The sequence below is a fragment of the Athene cunicularia genome (genome assembly GCF_003259725.1).
Source record: "Athene cunicularia isolate RWA chromosome 24 unlocalized genomic scaffold, athCun1 chr24_part1, whole genome shotgun sequence".
Classification (NCBI taxonomy): Eukaryota; Metazoa; Chordata; class Aves; order Strigiformes; family Strigidae; genus Athene; species Athene cunicularia.
Genome location: NW_020799132.1, coordinates 1,951,268 through 1,958,013, shown reverse-complemented (window position 1 = coordinate 1,958,013; position 6,746 = coordinate 1,951,268). Strand labels below are relative to the sequence as shown.

General features: G+C 44.5%; 1 protein-coding gene across 1 annotated transcript in view; it reads right to left on the bottom strand.

Moving 5' to 3' along the window:
* Positions 1 to 5,402, bottom strand: part of PRDM10 (PR/SET domain 10) — a 41,293-nt gene extending 35,891 nt beyond the window's left edge. The window contains exon 1 of the mRNA XM_026863781.1: positions 4,505 to 5,402. The gene's annotated coding sequence lies outside the window, so the exon portion shown is untranslated. The remainder of the gene's footprint in view (positions 1 to 4,504) is intronic.
* Between the last annotated feature and the right edge of the window lie 1,344 nt (positions 5,403 to 6,746).

The following is a 6,746-nucleotide window of genomic DNA, read 5'->3' as shown; positions in this document are numbered from 1 at the left end:
GGGGGGGGAAGAGGCAGCAGGCACTTTCTGCCTTCTGCCAATTTTGCCAGCGAGGAATAAGCTTTGCAGACCCGAGCACTGACTGTACTGCTGGTGCTGGCCAGAACATATAAATCAATACTACAGAGAAGTCTCAGGCTAACATCACCAAACTGTGCGGTGGGGGGGAAAAAAAAATCATATTCCTTCCACATATACAAAGAAAAACTGTGGGAAAGATATTTTGGGGCATCGCTAGACAGTAACTCACGCCACTGTTGGTGGCTAGAGCCTAACATTTGCTGTCTCATACCGAGCCACACAGTACACGTGTGCCACACGGTCCCCCACACAAGCAGAGACTGAGGAGCCGTTCTGCCTTCCTCTGAGACCCATACACCGTTAGGTTATGGGAATAAAGGAATAAAAATCCTACTTCCATTAGTATTACTTGATACAAAACATCCAGAAAAAGCCCTGAGGAGGAAAGGGAAAAAGAAATACATGTACCTGCAGGCAATGGTTTAGCTAGGGGATCTCATTAGCAGGAAAAAATGAACTGCAGCAAACAATTGGGACTGATAAACACCAGCCTTAGTCTCCAAGTGCTGAAAACCAGGGCCATTTATGAACAAATATTATTTATTTATATATCACAGCACACACAAGCTGATAGATAAATAAATATCATCCATCCTCCCATAATATCTTTCATCCAGCTATCTCAAAGTTACTTGCCATGTTATTAAGGATTAATTGAGGGAATTTTCTCTGACCTAATCCAACCACCTTCTCTGAATTCCATTGCTCATTTTATCAGGTATGTGATCACCAAGATGTCTAGGACTGTTTATGTGAAATGTGATAGCATTTATGTCAGTAACATAATCAGAACAACAACTTTTATGTAAAATTAAATGACTATCCCTGTTGGTATTCTTTGGCTGGTTTATCACAAACAGCTCTTTTTGATTGTCACTATTAATCAAGAGCCAATTCAGGTAATTGCACTAACAATAGCCGGTAGTTTAATCAATGACCTAATTGCTTAGAAAATAAATATAAATGCTTGAGGTTTCAAATTTGGTTGGTTTGGGTTTTTTAATTAAACTGTTAATAAGAATGGAATTAAATTAACCTGTGATTGAATTGAGAAAGGCACGGCTCCGGCTAATGCCACATGGTGCAACAAGTCGCATAATTTTTGGCTGACCTTCCCCACAAGCAGATACTGAAGGTCTGAAGGAAGATGCTGACTCACTCCTGCAGACTCATTTTGGCATGAATAACTTAGAATTTGAGTGGAAAGGAGACCAAAGGGTTCAGACAGGTTTTTAATAGACAAAACTGGGCATTAAGGGTCATATCTGCAACAAAATAGTACCAAAAAGTTGTAAAGAAAGCAGAAGACAGTAATTCTAAGTTTTGACATGGTTCTAAAGGTTAGTGCTTATCTCAAACCTCAGGGAAAAAAGCAAGGTTGAGCCAAATTCAGTGGCTCGGTGGTGCAGTTTCTATAAATGGTACTGTTACTGCTGTTCTTCACGGAAATTAAAAAAAAATATACTGCTCAGCCCAGCCAATTGTGTAGCAATAACAATCAGACAATATTAGGAGCTGCAGGATTTGCTGATGCTTTCAACTTCTGTACTTCAAAATACACCCCAGGATCTGCCCCTCTGGTACACATTCCTATCAAAGACCAGAGCTCCGTGAATTCTCATCACTTCTATCATCACCAAAATACACAGAAAAGCACGTCTCCCTGGAAACAGGGATGTGCTGAGGGAGACGGCAGTGCAAGAGCAGATGGGCCACATCCCAGCGAGGTCCCAGGGCCAGGCAATGAAGAGGGTCCGAGGCAGGAGCAAGAGTCGAAATTCAGCTGGTACAAAAGCCAATAGTGAAACAAAACCTGCAGTTATGGTCAGGAGCTGGAAGGCAAGATCTGGTCCAGCATCACTGACAACAAAACTGCCAGGAAAGACAAACACCTGAGTAAGCTTTCTAGCACTGATGACAGAGAAGACTGAAATAACTTTGCTCAGTAGTCCTCTGTAGGATGCTCTCCCTCATTAATCCTGTATGATCTTATTTTCTTTAAATCCCCCCCTCAATATCTGTTACAGCTGTGATGCTGACAGCCACGGTGCCTCAAGACTTTAATGATCTCCCTATGTTCTTCTCTCAGCAGAGATCTCTCACTGCACGAGGAAGAGGCAGATGTCCACCTCAGCACGTAGCCACAATATTTTTTCAAGTTAGCTGCAGAAGAATCATGATGAGTATGTTAGGGTGTGTGGCCTCCACACTAAGCCTGTTAGTGAAGCCAGTTTGGGAAATACAGGTAAAAGAAAATACTTATTTTCTCAAAGGATCTGGCTGGAAGCTTTGTTGTTTTCTTTAGCAGAAATAAATGTCAAATTCTGGACATAAGCATTGCCAAACAGCTGGCATGCAAGGGAACACTGCTTGTCTCTTCTTGCTCTCTGCACTGTTTGCGCACGGATAATCCCTTGCAATTGTTGGTTTTCCCCCCCATATCTCACACACATCAGATATTTTCAGACAAGGTAAATGCCGAGGCAAGCACCTCAAAGCCCAAGGGGGATGCACACGCGTTCTGAGACCTATCACCCAAACTATCGCTGCCCGGTGTTTGTGTACAACCTGATAAGCGTCGCGGGCACGAGTGAGAAGCGATGCCAATGCGTGAGGTGCTCAACCATTTACAGTAATTGTGAAGACAGCCTTTTCCTCCCCAAAATAGCAGGCATGCCTCACCCAGTCCATGCTGGGTGATGACACAAGCTGAAACAGTAACAGGTATAAATATAACCCAGCACCACTCCTGTACGTCAGTGGCAGGACGCAGCGTGTCGCTAAATATAAGATATAAGACACAACGCGGATCAAGAACCCACGCACCTCCAGTTACTTTAAAATATCCACTCCAGCGGAACAGAACTCATTCTGACTCGGGTCTACTGGAGCTCTGAGACAGCACCCATAGGTGCTGCCCTTCAGCTCCCTCAGACGTGCCCACATTTTCCACTGGTAGAAGCACGCTCGGAGTTCGGAAGTGACGTGAGCGTGCTGCTGCGCTTATCTCTCAGTGATGCTTAGGAAAACCTTGTGCTAACCACAACTAGGAGGATTTAGAGTTGGAGGGCAGGATGAGCATTCTCCTACGTGTCCATGCGCTCATAATATCCAGCTGTCTGCCTCATCAGGTAAGTGCAAGTAAATCAACCACCTCTTCCAAACAAAACAGGTTCATTTCAGTCTGCCATTCACATTTACCTTCCTTTTCTCAACACTCTCTGGGGACCTGCTGGTGTCAGAGACCTCTGCCTTCCTCTTTAGTTCTTGCCTTTTACATCCAATCTAAAAAAAATCTCATTAACGGTGAAGCTTCTCCTCACGCCTGCAAAGTGCCTTTGTGTCACTGCCTGACCAGTTCTTCATCTTTTTGGAAATGGTACTTTAAAACTCCTTTTGACCACCGAAATACTCTCTAACCCCTCTCTCCTGTTCCTGCAGTGTGTTGTTTTCTCTGAAGTTGTATTATTAAATCAGCAGCTTTCCCCACTCGCTGCACACCGCTCCAGAGGATGAGAAAACACTGCTCAGGGGAAAAACGCCTCTACCCAACAGCAAAGCCCTCATTAGCCTTGCTGTCCTCAGCAGAAGACACGTCGCCCTCAGCCACCACAGCACCCGTGCCATGTCACCTCGTAGGCACCCCTCTGACCCCTAACACCTAGGGAATGGGAGCCCATGGTGCTTTAAGAGGAAAACCTCCACTAACAGCAAAGTCACTATTTTGCATTTGCCGTGTAAGAGTTGACACCAGTCAAATACAGTGAATTCTTATGGTGCTTCAAAGGAAAGCTCAGCTCTGAAACTCATAGAAAAAAAAATAAAAAAGATCAGCAGTAGCCATATTTTCTTGGCACACCTGCTGTTAAGGAATGGCCATTTCTTTCAGTGCTGCGACTACACAAGAAGATAGACAGACAAAAACTCTGGGGACTTCATCTGCAGCAACATCTCCAAGTCTCATTAAGGACATTCTGCTGAGAAAGCAGCTGAGCCAGTAGCTGCCAAACATTCATTTTTGTCCCTTCCCTGGGATAAGAACAGGGGAATATTAAAGCTGGGCAAGGGGAGAAGTCCACCTCCCTGCTCAGGGAGCCATAAAACCACTGCAGAATCCACTTTACAATAATGGTGCATGAAACGGCTAATGTGATTTACTCCCCGGTGTAAGATAGGCTTGCATATAGATTGGGGTTCCCTGCAGCAATAATAGCAGGGGCTATTAGCTTAATCCTTTAAGTACTGAGCTCACTGACCACTCTTCTCCCCGCCAACCATATGCAAGGACAGCAAGATTGTTACGAAAGGGGGTTTTACGACTACAGGTCTTCCTCCAGCTTTTAATACGAAAATGATTTATTATGCTCAAAAGGAACATCACATGTGTCTGCAAAAAGCTATATCCCACACTTAAGTTAATTACCCCAGCTTGCCTAGAAGGCAGAGTCGGTGCATTTCCTGAGATCCCTTGGCAGGAATACGCTTTCATTGCAGCAAGAAGGTTTCTAACCTCATTGAGGACTGAGTCACGACTGCCGTCTCCTCCTCTGCATTCCCATCCATCAAAAGCACATATTGTTTCAAGGAACCCTGGCTCTGGCGCATTTTGGCTGACTGCTAATAATCAGGTAATACATAACCACAATATTTATGTTTGGTGAGTTAGAAACGGAAATCACACATAGGGCTGGGGCAGCACAGATTATTTCCACGAAAGGAAAAATGGCTTCAATTTATTTAATTGTATACTCAGCCAAACACAAAATCACTCTTTACTCAAACTGCGCATAATGAATCGATCTGTATCCTTATGGCACGCCCATCAAAGCAACAAGGAGCTGGAAAAGATCTCTTCGACCTTCAAGGCCAGTCCTCTGCATGTCACAGTGCTTTTCCCCCAGGGACAGTGAGCAAGCACTGAAGGTGAGAGAGTGACAACTTGTTGCAAGTATTCTCTCACAAAGTACCAGATAAATAGCTGGAACTGTTTCTACCATAAAACACAGGAGATAATCAAACCTCTCTCTTTCAGAATAGCAGAATCCCTGAAGTAGCTCAGGTACCACAGAGAACAAATCAGGCTACCTGTCCATTAAAACAGGTGGGAACTTAACATATAACGCCAGTCAAGGGCTGCAACACAACTTCTATTTCTGCGTGTTTTACTAGCATGAAATAAAAGTGACAAAGAGACCCGATCTCATGTTTAAGTCAAAACAAAATTCACAATAGTAAGACAGCCCCTGTAATTAGCTACACTTATAAGTCACTTAAAATTCTGTTTGCACAGCTGAGAGCAGCTGCAGGTGGTCAGAAACACACTCAAAGTAGCTGCTGACTGCAGAGCAAATTACCATCAGAGAGCTCATCCAGGGATTTTCTTTGCAGGTTAGTAGTAAGGGTGCCAGAGGAGAGCCAAGCAACATCACATGCCCATTTCTCTCTAACAACAAATCATCAATTATTCCATCAGATAATAACAACAACATCTCATCCTATAACCAAGGTAATAAAGCCGTCTTCGTTTCAAATGCCTAACGCACAAGAGAAGCATGCATATAGCAAAATACCAAAAAGCATCACAATTCAGGAGAGAAGTTTTCCCTTTAAGGACTAAAGAAATACTCCCTCTTTTTTTTTTTTTTTCTAGAAACGAAGGCATTAGAAGATTTGAGACTGCCCATCATTATATTTCTGCAAAAGATGCAAAGAAACCTCTTGTAAAATCAGCTGATGATTCATTCACATTTCATCTTCTAACTTAACCAATAGAAAGAAAAAAAAGAAATTCAATTATTAAAAATAGAAGCTAAAGTTCAGTATAGTCTCTATTCCCACTGAAACTCTGAAACATTGATTTGCATCTTACACTCAGCTTTGTGCTTGTTCATTCAAGGCCTGCAAGAACCATGAATGCATCAGTAATAGACTATTGGCTGGTGCACAGATACCAAAAAGCACACCACAAACATACACCATTTCACTCTCAGGACTATGAAGCTCAGTAGCCTAAACCAGGTTTTTAACTCTGATCTACAGAGCCCTGCAAGGTCCCTTTGAGGACCTGCAATGAGCAGCTGAGAGGCAAGATATAACCATGCATAACTTGAGATGTCTTGTACAGGGGAAAATAACCCTATTAACAGGTGAACTGCTCCTTTAGGGTGGCAGGTCTGAAAGACTGTGGCACAGGAGGGGGGACTCAGCAACTCAACACCAAAACCTAAGTAGCAAGAGTTCCACAAGATCAGCCACATGCTATAACTGTCTCTCGGGGCAAGAACTGGCACATTTGGCAGAGGCAACTACCACCCCAACGACCAACGCTAGCAGAGCAGGGGCAAACACCACTTGCAGAAGCCGCTTCTGCTCACGCCACAGGCCTTGCCCTTTCCTTGGGGCCCTCGGGGGATGGGAACACCTCAGACAGCGGGAAGGAGCAGAAGGCCCGAACCCACTGCCCGGTCCTGCTCTGCCCTTGGATGAGACCATGGATGCAGGCCCCACCCTGGCACCTCAGGGTGGAGGGGAATGGGCTACCAGCCCTCCACACCAGGAGGCCACCCAGGCCAAGGTTTTTCCCTGCTGGAGCCAAAGAGCCCCCAAGCCCCCCAGCATCTCTCAGGCCAGATTGCTACCACCACCCCCACCCCCTTTATATAGCC